This window comes from Myotis daubentonii, chromosome 3 (genome assembly GCF_963259705.1).
Source record: "Myotis daubentonii chromosome 3, mMyoDau2.1, whole genome shotgun sequence".
In the NCBI taxonomy this organism is placed as follows: Eukaryota; Metazoa; Chordata; class Mammalia; order Chiroptera; family Vespertilionidae; genus Myotis; species Myotis daubentonii.
Window position 1 is genome coordinate 118,845,718 of NC_081842.1, and position 15,040 is coordinate 118,860,757.

The 15,040-nt window shown below is 42.6% G+C and overlaps 1 protein-coding gene across 6 annotated transcripts in view; it reads left to right on the forward strand.

Moving 5' to 3' along the window:
- CCDC138 (coiled-coil domain containing 138) overlaps window positions 1–15,040 on the forward strand; it is a 201,566-nt gene that overhangs the window by 152,772 nt on the left and 33,754 nt on the right. The window lies entirely within an intron of this gene.

A 15,040-nucleotide genomic window follows, 5' to 3' on the forward strand; every position in this document is an offset into this window, starting at 1 on the left:
TAAGGCGCCTTTGCCACCCTGGCCAGTGATAGCAGGAAGTAGGGGTGGAGCCAGCGATGGGAGCTGGGCATGGTCGAAGCTGGCAGTCCCGGGAGCTAGGGGTCCCTTGCCTGGGCCTAAAGCGGAGCCCACGATCGTGGGGCCGCTGCAGCTGCAGGTCCCCGCTGCCCGGGCCGGACGCCTCAGCCAGAGGCATCAGGCCTGGGCAAGGGGCCGATCCTGCGATTGGAGGGTGATGGGGGTCAACGCCTGAGGGCTCCCAGTATGTGAGAGGGGGCAGGCTGGGCTGAGGGACACTCCCCTCCACACACACCCAGTGCACGAATTTCGTGCACTGGGCCCCTAGTTTTTCATAAACAACTAGAAGAGAATACTGTATAATGAAGCAATTCTTAGTCAAATATGGTTTACATTTTCAGAATGAGATTTTAAATTGTTTTATAATGGTAGCACATTATAAAAATTACTTTTGTTTCCTGAATTTGAGACAATAGGGGCATCAGTTATATTGTTGCCCCCTCTCAGAAGCCTATGTTGATTCTCTTAGATCATGTTCCATAACAACCTTTGTTCATTATCACTGCATTTACCATGTAGTATTGGAATTGCTAGTTAATTTCCACTAGAGCAGATGTTGGCAAACTATAACCCATGGGCCAAATCTGACCCACCACCGGTTTTGTAAATAAAGTTTTATTTAAACACATCCATGCTTATTTGTTACCTATTGTCTATGACTATTTTTGCCTCACGAAAACAGAGACTAAAAAGTTCTCTAAAGCCTATGTTATATTTATGTGGTCCTTTACAGAAAAAGTTGGTTAATTACTGTACTAGTTTATAAATTTTCTGAGGAAAAACTAAAGAGCCTTTTAACAATGTATCTCCCTGCACCTAGCATAGTACTTAATGTATAATAGTGAATAAGGAAATGAATTCATTGAAAAGTGTTTCAATCAAAGTTGGCCATTTTTAATATACTTTTGATATACAGCTAATAAGTTACTATTTTGGATTATTAAATATGAGAACTTTTGTTAAAATAAGTCGTACCAATGTAGCCAAACAATAAATGCACCATCTATCTTTCCTGTTTGTTAAATCATGTAACTCGTTTCTGTAAGTGGGAAATGGCAGTAATATAATTTGGCTACTTTCTCTGTAGTATGTTCAATTTATTTACTCCTAATTATATGAAATTTAAGAAAAAGAAACCCAATTCTCTAACTCTGTCTTATTAGTTATTTTCTTCCTTATAGTTATGGTTCTCAAAGTTACAGTAAATTGGATGGTAACTGTTTAAAAAGTCATTTATTAGCCCCTAATAAAATTACCATGTACGAACATACATTTGATAAAAAATAAAATGTATTACTGATAAAATCAAGGAAATAGAGAAATAAAACAGGAGGGAGTTCGGTGCTTCCTGTCACCACTTCTGTGCAATTTAGTATTGGATGTGCAGACCATCTGTAATGAACCATGAAAAAAATTTTAAAAATGGAGAAAACTATTAATTCATGGTTGCTCTACATAAATTAAGGATATTTGAAGAAACTGGCTAAGAAATCCTTTATAATAAAAGCCTAATATGCTGTCCGGTCGTCCGTTCAACCAATCAAAGCGTAATGTGCTAATGATATGCTAAGGCCGCTCAACCACTCGCTATGACATGCACTGAACACCAGGGGGCAGATAGTGGAATAGTTGACCAGTCGCTATGATGTGCACTGATAACCAATGGGCAGATGCTCTGACCGGTAGGTTAGCTTGCTGTTGGGGTCCAGCCGATCGGGACCAAACCAGACGGCTGGACATGCCCTGTAGCCCTCCCACGGTCCCTCCCTGGCTGGCCAACTTGCCATGGCTCTCCCTGGCCCCGATCGTACACTGGTGGGGTCCCTTGGCCTGGCCTGCACCCTCTCACCATTGGGGACCCCTTTGGGGATGTCAGAGAGCCAGTTTCAGCCCAATCCCGTAGACCAGGCCAAGGGACCCCACTGGTGCACAAATTTGTGTACCGGGCCTCTAGTCAACACTAATAAAAGAAAAATGGTAATTGGCGTACGAGCTACCCTTTTCATTGGCTAATCAGGGCTATATGCAAATTAACTGCCAACTAAGATTGGCAGTTAACTGCCAACTAAGATTGGCAGTCAACTGCCAACAAGATGGCGGTTAATTTGCATATGTAGGCACAATGCAGGGAGGCGAAAGGGAAAGCAGGAAGAAGCCCCCGGCCACTGACAGTGATCGGAAACCCAGAGGGGAGGTAAGAGCTGGGGGGCAGGGCAAAGGCGCCTTTGCCCTGCCCCCCAGCCATGATCGGAGAATCAGGTGCCTTTGCCACCCTGGCCAGTGATAGCAGGAAGTAGGGGTGGAGCCAGCGATGGGAGCTGGGCACGGTCGAAGCTGGCAGTCCCAGGAGCTAGGGGTCCCTTGCCTGGGCCTAAAGCGAAGCCCACGATCGTGGGGCCGCTGCAGCTGCAGGTCCCCGCTGCCCGGGCCGGACGCCTAGGCCAGGGCGTCAGGCCTGGGCAAGGGGCCGATCCTGCGATTGGAGGGTGATGGGGGTCAACGCCTGAGGGCTCCCAGTATGTGAGAGGGGGCAGGCTGGGCTGAGGGACACTCCCCTACACACACACCCAGTGCACGAATTTCTTGCACCGGGCCCCTAGTTAATATAATGTGCTATGATCTGGATGTTTTTCCCCTCCCTCAACTCATATGGTAAATCCTACCTCCCAGAGACAATATTATTAAGAGAGGCCTTTGGGAAGTGCTTAGGTCACAAAAATAGAGTTCTAATAACAATGATTAGTGGCTTTATAAAAGAGACTCCACAGATATCCCTAGCCCCTCACACCATGTGAGGACACAGCAAGAAGGCATAAGGTATGGCCTTAGCATATCATTAGCACATTATGCTTTGATTGGTTGAACGGACGACCGGACAGCATATTAGGAGGAGGATCTTTACCTAAACATGACCATGTTGGTGCCTTTGTTTTGGACTTCCCAGCCTCCAGAACTGTGAACAATACATTTCTGTTGTTTATAAGCTACCCAGTCTCTGGTATTTTGTTATAATTGCTGGAATGGACCAAGCCATAATTTGTGTTTCAGAAATTGAGTTCCAAAGGAAATTCACAAAAATTTTTTGACTTTCAGTACTATGTTACCATAAAAACATTCAAACATGTAAAGAATTTTTGTGAGTTTATTTGAGCCAAACTGTCAACAATTGCCTGGAAGCAGAATCTCAAGGGGTTGGGATAATGCTCCAGAGAATGGTGGTTTTTCACCTTAATTTATACATTGCAATCAAAGTAGGAGATGTATGTGGGTTACATGAAATCCATTAGTGATAAATTAGAGAGGCAGGAGAAAGCAAAGCAGGGAAACCCCTGGGATTGGATAGACAGTAAAATGATAGACACATTACTTAGGTGGGTACAGGATAGTTAACAGTCAACAATTAATATGATAACAATACCAATGAATTTGTGGTATCTGTCCTTTCACCCAGGACATTTGGTTGTGCCCTGAGGGGTCTGGAAAAAAGGGAAGTTACAAGTTACCCTGACATTTCAATGATATGTTATCATAAATGAAAAAAGACAATAAGCTCAGTAAAGGTAAAGGTTGACTTTGTCAGGGAAGATACCGGCCTAGGAGGTGACTACCCACCATAACTGCTTTTAGTTAAAGTTTAATTTTCAGACCATCCTTTGTGGTTACTTTAAGTCTTTGAGTTTGCAAGACAGCCATGCAAGCCTTCCCTGAGCTTGTCAGGTTAGCATGTGGCCTCTTTCGTACCACAAAAACAAATTAAAACAACAACACTGGGACACAGGCTTGCCTTAGCAGATCTATCTATATAAAACCCTAATATGCAAATAGACCGAATGGGCAGAACGACCAGTCGCTATGATGTGCACTGACCACCAGGGAGCAGACACTCAATGCAGGAGCTGCCCCCAGCCCGCAGGCCCCAACCGGTGGTGGCAGTGGGGGGGAGGGGGGCAGGGCTGGTGAGTGGGCGGTGTCACACCAAGGCGGGTGCACCTGGTTGCCCCAATCACCCCGCTGGTTGCCCCACAGATTGGCCCTGATTGCTAGCCAGGCCTAGGGACCCTACTGTGCATGAATTTTGTGCACTGGGCCTCTAGTTTTAAAATAATTGTGATATGTAATAATAAAAAATGAGTAATGTTGATTTAAAACATGAAATAAGACACTTGGATTAATAAATCCAGAAATGACACAAAATTGGCACCATATATGTGTGTGTGTGTGTGTGTGTGTGTGTGTGTGTGTGTATTTTTTTTAATGAGTTCGTTTTTTTGTGTTTTTTAAGATTTTTATGGATTTGTAGAGACCAAGGAAGGGAGAGGGAGAGAGAGAGAGAAACATTAATCACCTACACACCCTTTACTGGGGAACAAGCCCACAACCCGGGCATGTGTCCTGACTAGGAATTGAACCAGCAACCTTTATGTGCACAGGATGATGCCCAACCAACTGAGCCAAACTGACCAGGGAGAGTTTGATTGCTAATACTTGTCCAAGACATTAAAAACAAAAATTATGCCCCTGACCAGAATCGAACCTGAATTATATGCCCCTGACCAGAAACAAATCAGAATAGACCCTTCAGTCCACAGGCTGACACTCTATCCACTGTGCCAAACTAGCGAGGGCCAGGACACTATTTATTTATTTATTTATTTATTTATTTATTTATTTATTTATTTATTTAACATATTTTTATATATTTCAGAAAGGAAGGGAGAGGGAGAGAGAGAGAGAAACATCAATGATGAGAGAGAATCATTGATTGGCTGTTTCCTGAATGCGAATGCCCCCACCGGGAATTGAGCCCATAACCTAGACATGTGCCCTGACCAGGAATTGAACCGTAACCTCTGGTTCATAGCTTGATGCTCAACCACTGGGCCACACCAATTCGATCTAATAATATAGAAAGAATCATAGGACACAATCCCTGCTCTCGATGATATTAGTATCTAGTGGGTAAGTAGACTCTAAATAATTTTATTCTGCTTCATTTTATAATTAACTAGAGGCCCGGTGCACAAATTCTTGCACCTGTGGGGTCCAGCCAGCTCACCCTGATCGGGGCTGATTGGCCTGGGCCAGCTGGGGGGAGGGGATGTGGGAGGTTGGCAGGCTGGCTGGGGAGAGTGGCCACAGGCAGTTGTCCAACTGTCCCCACCCTGATCAGGGCGGGGCCGGCTTCGGGGAAGGGCCGCGGGTGGTTGGCGGGCTGGCCCCACCCCCTGGTCAAACTCCCAGTTGAGTGGACAATTTGCATATTAGCCTTTTATTATATAGGATGACACTAGATGTTTAAATAGTGTGCTGGTTAAAGAGAAATGATATGTTACTTTTAGTGGTATAAGATGGGATCAAGATAGGATTTAGTATAAGGAGTCAGCATTGGAGTTAAAACCATGTAGAGTATGTAGGATTTCATAGGCACAAAGTAAAGAGAAAAGTCATTCCTGAGCAAACAGTATGAACAAATGCTGGGAACTGTAAGAGGTTGACATGCAAGAAAATGAGTTGTCAAATATGAAAACACTAGAGGCCCGGTGCACAAAAATTTGTGCACTCTGGGGGGGGGGTTCCCTCAGCCCAGCCTGCGCCCATTTGCAGTCCAGGACCCCTTGGGGGATGTCCATCCGTCGACTTAGGCCCCCTCCCCAGGGGATCAGGCCTAAGCTTGCAGTGAAACATTCTTCTGGCAGCCAGGGAGCCCTCGGGGGATGTCCAACTAAAGGCTTAGGCTCCCAAGGGTTCCGGTCTAAACTGTTAATTGGACATTCTTAGTGCTGCCATGGAGGTGGGAGAGGCTCCTGCCACCACCTCTGCGCTGGCCAGCCATGAGCCAGCTTCTGGCTGAGTGGCACTCCCCATATGGAAGTGCACTGACCACCAGGGGGCAGCTCCTGCATTGAGCGTCTGCCCCCTGGTGGCCAGTGCCCATCATAGCAACCGGTCATTCTGCCATTCAGTCAATTTGCATATTAGCCTTTTATTATTATTATATAGGATGTCCCTATTTCCCCCCTTTTGCCCCTCTACCCAGCTCTTGCCCCCCACTTCTCTCTGGCCATCACCATACTGTCTGTGTCCATGGGTTGTGCATATATTTTCTTTGGCTAATCCCTTCTTTAAATCCACTTCTTTAAATTTTTATTTTCAGATAAGTGCTTATAACTGCACTATTATATATTTTCTATTATATCATTTAGAATTAAGATATCTTTTAATTGAACCCTTGTAAATTTTAGCACAATTTAATAAATTATGCTAGACGCAATTAGGAGATTTTTCATGTAATGCAGATACATTTCAATTAATATTTTATTAATTTAATTTGAAATAATTTCATACATGTAAAAAAAACTATAAAATATTACAACATATTATATGTACCCTTCACCCAATTTCGTAGGTATTAATAATTTTTTTTAAATTGTTTTATTGCTGAAAGTATTACAAAGAGTATTGCATATGTCTCCTTTTTTTCCCACCCTTAATGATCCCCCAGCCTCCCCTACACCCCAGTGACTTATGTCCATTGGTTATGCTTATATGCATGCATACAAGTCCTTCAGTTGATCTCTTCCCCCCACCCTTCCGCCCCTCAAACCCTCCCCGGCTTTCCCGCTGTAGTTTGACAGTCTGTTCGAGGCAGCTCTGCCTCTGTATCTATTTTTGTTCATAAGTTTATAATGGTCTTTATTATCCATGAGTGAGTGAGATCATGTTGTGTTTTTCCTTCATTGACTAGCTTATTTCACTTAGCATAGTGCTCTCCAGTTCCAACCATGGTAAGAGTTCCTTCTTTTTTTACAGCAGCATAGTATTCCATCGTGTACATGTACCACAGTTTTCTAATCCATTCATCTACTGATGGGCACTTAGGCTGTTTCCAAATCTTAGCTATGGTGAATTCTGTTGCTATGAACATATGGATGCATATATACTTTTTGATTGGTGTTTCTCGTTTCTTGGGATATATTCCCAGAAGTGAGATCACAGGGTCAAATGGAGTTCCATTTTTAGTTTTTTGAAGAAACTCCATACTGTCTTCCATAGTGGCTGCACCAGTCTTCATTCCCACCAGCAGTGCACAAGGGTTCCCTTTTCTCCGAATCCTCTCCAGCAATTGTCGTTTGTTGATTTGTTGATGATAGCCATTCTGACAGGTGTGAGATGGTACCTCGTTGTTTTGATTTGTATCTCCCAGATGATTAGTGACTTTGAGCAAGTTTTCATATGTCTCTTGGCTTTCTGAACGTCCTCTTTTGACAGGTGTCTATTTAGGTCCTTTGCCCATTTTTTATGTGTCTGCAACAAGCAGAATCCGAAGTAACCGCTTGAGCTAAAGCTGACCCACCTTTGCCCATTTTTTGATTGGATTGTTTATCTTCCTTTTGTTAAGTTGTATGAGTTCCCTATAAATTTTGGAGATTAGGCCCTTATCAGATATAACATTGGCAAATATGTTTTCTCACGCAGTGGGCTTTCTTGTTGTTTTGTTGATGGTTTCTTTTGCTGTGCAGAAGCTTTTTATTTTGATGTAGTCCCATTTGTTTATTTTCTCTTTAGTTTCCAATGCCCTAGGAGCTGTATCGGTGAAGAAATTGCTTCGGCATATGTCTGAGATTTTGTTGCCTTTGGATTCTTCTAGTATTTTTATGGTTTCCTGTCGTACATTTAAGTCCTTTATTCATTTTGAGTTTATTTTTGTGTATGGTGTAAGTTGGTGGTCTAGTTTCATTTTCTTGCATGTATCCGTCCAATTTTCCAAACACCATTTATTGAAGAGGCTGTCTTGACTCCATTGTATGTTCTTGCCTCCTTTGTCAAATATTAATTGAGCATATTGGTTTGGGCCGATTTCTAGATTCTCTATTCTATTCCATTGATCTATATGCCTATTCTTGTGCCAGTACCAGGCAGTTTTGAGAACAGTGGCTTTGTAATACAGCTTGATATCTGGTATTGAGATCCCACCTACTTTGTTCCTTCTCAGGATCGCTACAGCTATTCAGGGTCTTTTTTTAATACCGGATGAATTTTTGGAGAGTTCGTTCTAGGCCTGTGAAATATGCCATTGGTATTTTAATGGGAAGTGCGTTGAATTTATAGATTGCTTTGGGTAGTATGGACATTTTAATGATGTTGATTCTACCAATCCAAGAACAGGGTATGTTCTTCCATCTGTTTATGTCTTCCTCTACCTCTTTTTTTCAACGTCCTGTAGTTTTCTGGGTAGAGGTCTTTTACCTCCTTAGTTAAGTTTATTCCTAGGTAGCTTAACTTTTTTGGTGCGATGGTAAATGGGATTTTTTTTAGTCTCTCTTTCTGTAAGTTCACCTTTGGTATATAGAAATGCCATAGATTTCTTGGCATTAATTTTGTATCCTGCTACATTGCCGAATTCATTTCTTAAGTCTAATAGTTTTTTGATGGAGTCTTTAGGATTTTTTTATGTATAATATCATGTCATCTGCAAATAAGGACAGTTTTATTTCTTCTTTTACAATTTGGATGCCTTTTATTTCTTCTTCTTGTCTAATTACAATGCCTAATATTTCCAGTACTATGTCGAACAGGAGTGGTGACAGTGGGCATCCCTGTCTTGTTCCTGTTCGTAAGGGAAATGGTGTTAGTTTTTGTCCATTGAGTATGATGTTGGCTGTGGGTTTGTCATATATGGCTTTTATTATGTTTAGGTATGATCCTTCTATTCCCATCTTGCTGAGAGTTTTTATCAAAAATGGGTGTTGGATTTTGTCAAATGCTTTTTCTGCATCAATTGATATGACTATGTTGTTTTTTTCTTTCAATTTGTTTATGTGATGTATTCACGTTTATTGATTTGCGGATATTGTACCATCCTTGCATCCCTAAAATAAATCCTACTTGGTTATGGTGTATGACCTTTCTGATGTACTGCTGGATCCGATTTGCTAAGATTTTGTTGAGGATTTTGGCATCTATGTTTATTAGGGATATTGGCCTGTAATTCTCTTTCATTGTGTTGTCTTTGTCTTGTTTTGGTATTAGGGTGATGCTGGCTTCACAGAATGAGCTTGGAAGTGTTCCTTCCTCTTGAATTTTTTGTAGTAGTCTGAGGAGGATAGGTTTTATTTTTATTTTTTATTATTTTAAATTAAATCTTGATTGTTCAGAGTATTACATTTTTCCTGCTTTTCCCCCCATAACTCCCCTCCTCCCAGTTCCCACTCCACCCTCCACCCTCACTCCCCACCCACTGTCCTCATCCATAGGTGCACGATTTTTGTCCAGTCTCTTCCTGCATCTCCCACACCCCTTTCCCTCCCAAGAATAGTCAGTCCATTCCCTGATTCTGTCCCTGATTCTATTATAATCACCAGTTCATTCTGTTCATCAGATTATTTATTCACTTGATTCTTAGATTCACTTGTTGATAGATGCGTATTTGTTGTTCATAATTTGTATCTTTACCTTTTTCTACTTCTTCCTCTTCTTAAAGGACACCTTTCAGCATTTCATATAATACTGGTTTGGTGGTGATGAACTCCTTTAGCTTTTTCTTATCTGTGAAGCTCTTTCTCTGACCTTCAATTCTGAATGATAGCTTTGCTGGATAAAGTAATCTTGGTTGTAGGTTCTTGGTATTCATCACTTTGAATTTTTCTTGCCACTCCCTTCTGGCCAGCATAGTTTCTGTTGAGAAATCAGCTGACAGTCGTATGGGTACTCCCTTGTAAGTAACTAACTGTTTTTCTCTTGCTGCTTTTAGGATTTTCTCTTTGTCTTTTGCTCTTGGCATTTTAATTATGATGTGTCTTGGTGTGGTCCTCTTTGGATTCCTTTTGTTTGGGGTTCTCTGCGCTTCCTGGACCTGTAAGTCTATTTCTTTCACCAGGTGGGGGAAGTTTTCTGTCATTATTTCTTCAAAGAGGTTTTCAATATCTTGCTCTCTCTCTTCTTCTGGCACTCCTATAATTCGGATGTTGGTACTCTTGAAGCTGTCCCAGAGGCTCCTTACAATATCTTCGTATTTTCGGATTCTTTTTCATTTTGCTTTTCTGGTTCGGTGTTTTTTGCTTCTTCGTATTTCAAATCTTTGACTTGATTTTTGCGCTCCTCTGGTCTGCTGTTGGGAGTCTGTATAATATTCTTTATTTCAGTCAGTGTATGCTTAATTTCTAGTTGGTTCTTTATCACAACATCGAGGGTCTCATTAGATTTCTCAAGGATCTCACTATATTTATCAGCGGTCTCACCAGACTTTTCGAAGGCCTTACTAAATTTATCGGCGGCTTCTAGACCAGGGGTGGGCAAACTTTTTGACTCGAGGGCCACAATGGGTTATTAAACTGGACCGGAGTGCCGGAACAAAAGCATGGATGGTTTGTTTGTGTGAACTAATATAAATTCAAAGTAAACATCATTACATAAAAGGGTACGGTCTTTTTTTTTTAGTTTTAATCATTTCAAACGGGCTGGATCTGGCCCGCGGGTCGTAGTTTGCCCACGGCTGTTCTAGACAGTTCTTGAGAGACCTTAAAAGTGTGTTTTTGAACTCTATATCCTCCATTTCTGTGATTTGTGTCCTGATTCTTTGTCTCCGCATTTTTTATCCTTTCTTGGTGCACCCCCTTGTGGTCTTTGTGCTCAGTCTTGTTGTCGTTAAGCCTTGATTGTTGTAGGTAATACTGGGGGGGGGGGGGGATTTGACCTCCAGGCCAACTGGTTGTGAGAATCAGCTGTGTCTGCAGTGGGAGAACTTCTGTGCTCTAGGGAGGTGCTAATCTAGCCTTTACCTAAGGCTATCCCGCAAATGCCTCTGTGCAAGGCTTGGGCAGGGCGGGTCCCAGGGGATCAACAGGTGGACAGAGCGAGCAGTTATGGGTGCTCTCAGTCCTGTCCCCAGAGGCTCTGCCTCTTAGAGTCCCAGTAACCGCTGCAAACCTCAGAGAGAAAGCTTCCCGCGAGTTCCAACCGATGCCAGACAGTCCCACTTCTCCCGTTTGAGTCTGGGTCCCCAGAGATTCGCCCCGAACTGGAGCTCAGAGCCTGAGACTCCCTCTGGATTGAAACAGACAACCACACCCTCAGCCGCCAGCCCGCTCCGCACGCACCTCCGCACCTTTTTTTTTTCTGCACTGCGCCTCCTCTGAGTCTCGGTATGCTTTTCTCTTTCTTTATAGTTGTAGAATTTTCCCTCAGCCAGCCTTCCTGTGGTTCTGGGTGATGTCCGTTCCGTCTTTTAGTTGTATTTTTGAAGTGGTTGTGCGAGGCAGCAATCTCCGGTGTTTACCTATGCTCCCATCTTGGTTTCTCAAGGATAGGTTTTAGTTCTTCCTTGAATGTTTGGTAAAACTCCCCTGTGAAGCCGTCTGGTCCTGGGCTTTTGTTTGCTGGAAGCTTTTTGATGACCGCTTCAATTTCTTCCATAGTAATTGGCCTGTTGAGAATTTTAGATTCTTCCTGATTGAGTTTTGGAAGGTTGTATTTTTCTAGGAGTATGTCCATTTCCTCCAGGTTGTCTAATCTGTCGGAGTAGAGTTGTCCACAGTATTGTTTAACATTCATTTGTATTTCTGTGGGGTCTATTGTTATTTCGCCTCTGCCATTTCTGATTTTGTTTATTTGGTTCCTCTCTCTTTGCTTCTTGGTGAGCCTGGTTAGAGGCTCATCAATCTTGTTTATTCTTTCTTAGAACCAGCTCTTGGTTTCATTGATGTTATGTATTGTCTTTTTGGTCTCTATGTCATTTATTTCTTCTCTAATCTTTATTATCTCTTCCTTCTGCTCACTCTTTGGGTTTTCTTGTTGCTCTCTTTCTAATTCTTTGAGTTGTAGAGTTAGATGATTTACTATCATTCTTTCTTGTTTTTTGAGATAGGCCTGGAGAGCTATAAACTTCCCTCTCAGGATTGCTTTCATTGTGTCCCATAGGTTTTGGATTGTTGTGTTTTCATTGTCATTAGTTTCCAGGATGTTTTTAATTTCTTCTTTGATCTCATTGGTAACCCAATCAATATTTAATAACATGCTATTCAGCTTCCAAGTGTTTGAGTGTTTTGGGTTGTTTTTATTGTAGTTTATTTCTACTGTTATGCCATCGTGGTCTGAGAAGATGCTTGGTATGATTTCAATCTTCTTGAATTTGGGGAGACTTTGTGACCCAATATGTGGTCCATTTTTGAATATGTCCCATGAGACCTTGAGAAGAAAGTATATTCTGTGGCTTTGGGGTGAAGTGTTCTGAAGATGTCAATTAAGTCCATCTGATCTAGTGAGTCATTTAGGATTGCTGTTTCTTTGCTGATTGTTTGTCTAGAGGATTTTTCCAGTGATGTCAGTGGTGTATTAAAGTCCCCTACTATGATTGTATTGTTGTTGATCTCTCCTTTGATATCTTCCAGGAGTATTTTCATGTATTTGGGTGCTCCTGCATTGGGTGCATATATGTTTATCAGGGTTATATCTTCGTGTTGTATTTATCCCTTTAGTATTATGAAGTGGCCTTCCTTATCTCTTCTTATGGCCTTCACTTTGAGGTCTGTTTTGTCCGATATAAGTATTGTACCCAGCTTTTTTTTTCATTTCCATTTGCCTGAAAGGTATTTTTCCATTCCTTCACTTTCAGTTTGTGTGAGTCCCTTGTTCTGAGGTGGGTCTCTTGAAGACAGCAAATATATGGGTCATGTTTTTTTATCCATTCAGCCACTCGATGTCTTTTGGTTGGAGCATTTAGTCCGTTAACGTTTAAAGTTATTATTGAAAGGTACTTGTTTGTAGCCATTTCTTTTTGTGTGTGGCTGTTTTCTTTCTGAGCTTTTTATTTCTTCTTTTTACACCAGTCCCTTTAGCATTTCTTGCATTGCTGGCTTGGTGGTGATAAACTCCCTTAGCTTTTTTTTTAATCTGTGAAGCTTCTTATTTCCCCTTCAATTTTCTATGATAGCCTTGCTGGATAGAGTATTCTTGGATTCAGTCCTTTGCTTTGCATCACTTTGTAAATTTCTGTCCATTCTTCTCTGGCCTGATGTGTTTCTGTAGAGAAATCATTTGATAATCTAATGTTAGATCCCTTGAATGTAACTTTCCGTCCCTCTCTTGCAGCCTTTAAGATTCTCTCTTTGTCCTGAACATTTGCCATGGTAATTATGATGTGTCTTGGTGTGGGTCTTTTCGGGTTCACCTTTTTTGGGACTCTCTATGCTTGTGTGATTTTTTTTTTTCTTCCCCACCTCTGGGAAGTTTTCTGATATTATTTCTTCAAATAGGTTTTCTAACCCTTGTTCCTCTTTCTGTTGTTCTGGCACCCCTATTATTTGTATGTTGCTTCATTTCGTGTTGTCCCATAGCTCCCTTAGGCTCTCCTCCTGTCTTTTAATTTTTTTCTCCAATTGCAGTTCAGTTTGGGTGTGTTTTTTTCCCCTGTCTTCTAATTCGCTAATCAGTCCTCCACTTCTCCTAGTCTATTGTTGAAACTTTCCATGGTGTTTTTTATTGCAGCTATATTACTCTTCATGTCTTCTTGGTTCTTACTTAACTTATTGATTTTTTCATGTTTCTTCTTGCTTCTTGTATAAGTTGTTGATTTTTTCCTCCATCCCGTTTATTCACTCTAGGACCCTTAATCTGAATTCTTTTTCTGTCATGCTGAATTCCTCTGTTTCACTTAGCTGCTTTTCTGCCGAGTCCTCTTTTTCTTTCCTTTGGGGGTTTCTTTGTCTACCCATGTTTGATTGTACCGCCATATCTAGATGTTGAGTCATTCAGTGGCTGCTTCCTGGGTGGCAGTGGCTCCTCGGGCTGCGGTTGCTCCTCGGACGGTTGTGGTAGCAGCTGTTCCTCAGTTGGTAGCAGCTCCTCTGGTGTGTGCTGTTCACAGTTGTGGTGGCTCCTCTGGCTTGTGGGGGGGAGGCTTCACACACAGCTGCTGTTCCTTAGACAGAGGCTGTGGTGATCAGGAAGCTCCTGTTCCTTGGATGGGGGCGGGCAGGTGTTAATAATTTAAACATAACCATTATACAACTAACAAAATTTGGAATATATTTTTCTTATAATCTCTTTAATGTTACTTAATCCATTTACTTTGTTTTTGTTAATCTTCACCCAAGGTATTTTTCCATTGAATTTTAGAGAGAGTAAAGGGAAAGGGAGAGACACATTGATTGGTTGCCTCCTGCACATGCTCTGATAGGGACTGGGGATCAAGCCAGCAACTGAGGTACATGCCCTTGACTGGAATCGAACCTGGGACCCTTCAGTCCAGGGGCTAATGCTCTATCCACTGAGCAAAACAGGCTGCAGCTTAATTCATTTACTTTTAATCTATATGTGTCTTTATATTTAAAGTGGGTTTTGTTTTTGATTCACCCTCATAATCTGTCTCTTAATGTGTGCATTTATGCCACTGACTTTCAGAGTGCTTACTGATAGAGTTACTGCCATATCAGACGGCTTCTGGGGCTTCTGGGGCCAGCCTGTGACCCAGGATTGATCCATCACGGTCGGCAGGCTCGCGCCTTCTGGGGCTTCTGGGGCTGGCGTGTGACCTGGGATTGGATCCATCACGGGCGACAGGCAGGCGGCAACTGGGGCTTCTGGGGCCGACCTGCAACCTGGGATCAGATTCGATCCCGGGCGGCAGGCAGGCAGCTTCTGGGGCTTCTGGGGCTGACGTGTGACCCGGGATCGGATCCATCACGGGCAGCAGGCAGCTTCCGGGGCCTCTGGGGCCCACCTGCAGCCTGGGATCGGATCTGATCACGGGCGGCAGGCAGGCTGCTTCTGGGGTCGCACACAGGGGCCTGGATGGCCGCTCGCACTCAGTCTGTCCTGCCCTGCCTACTGTATGCAAATTAGCCACCATCTTTGTTGGCGTTTAATTTGCATATCAACCTGATTATTCAATGGGAGGCATAGTGAAGGTATGGTCAATTACCATGTTTGTCTATTATTAGATAGGATGGTTGGATGACAAATGCTT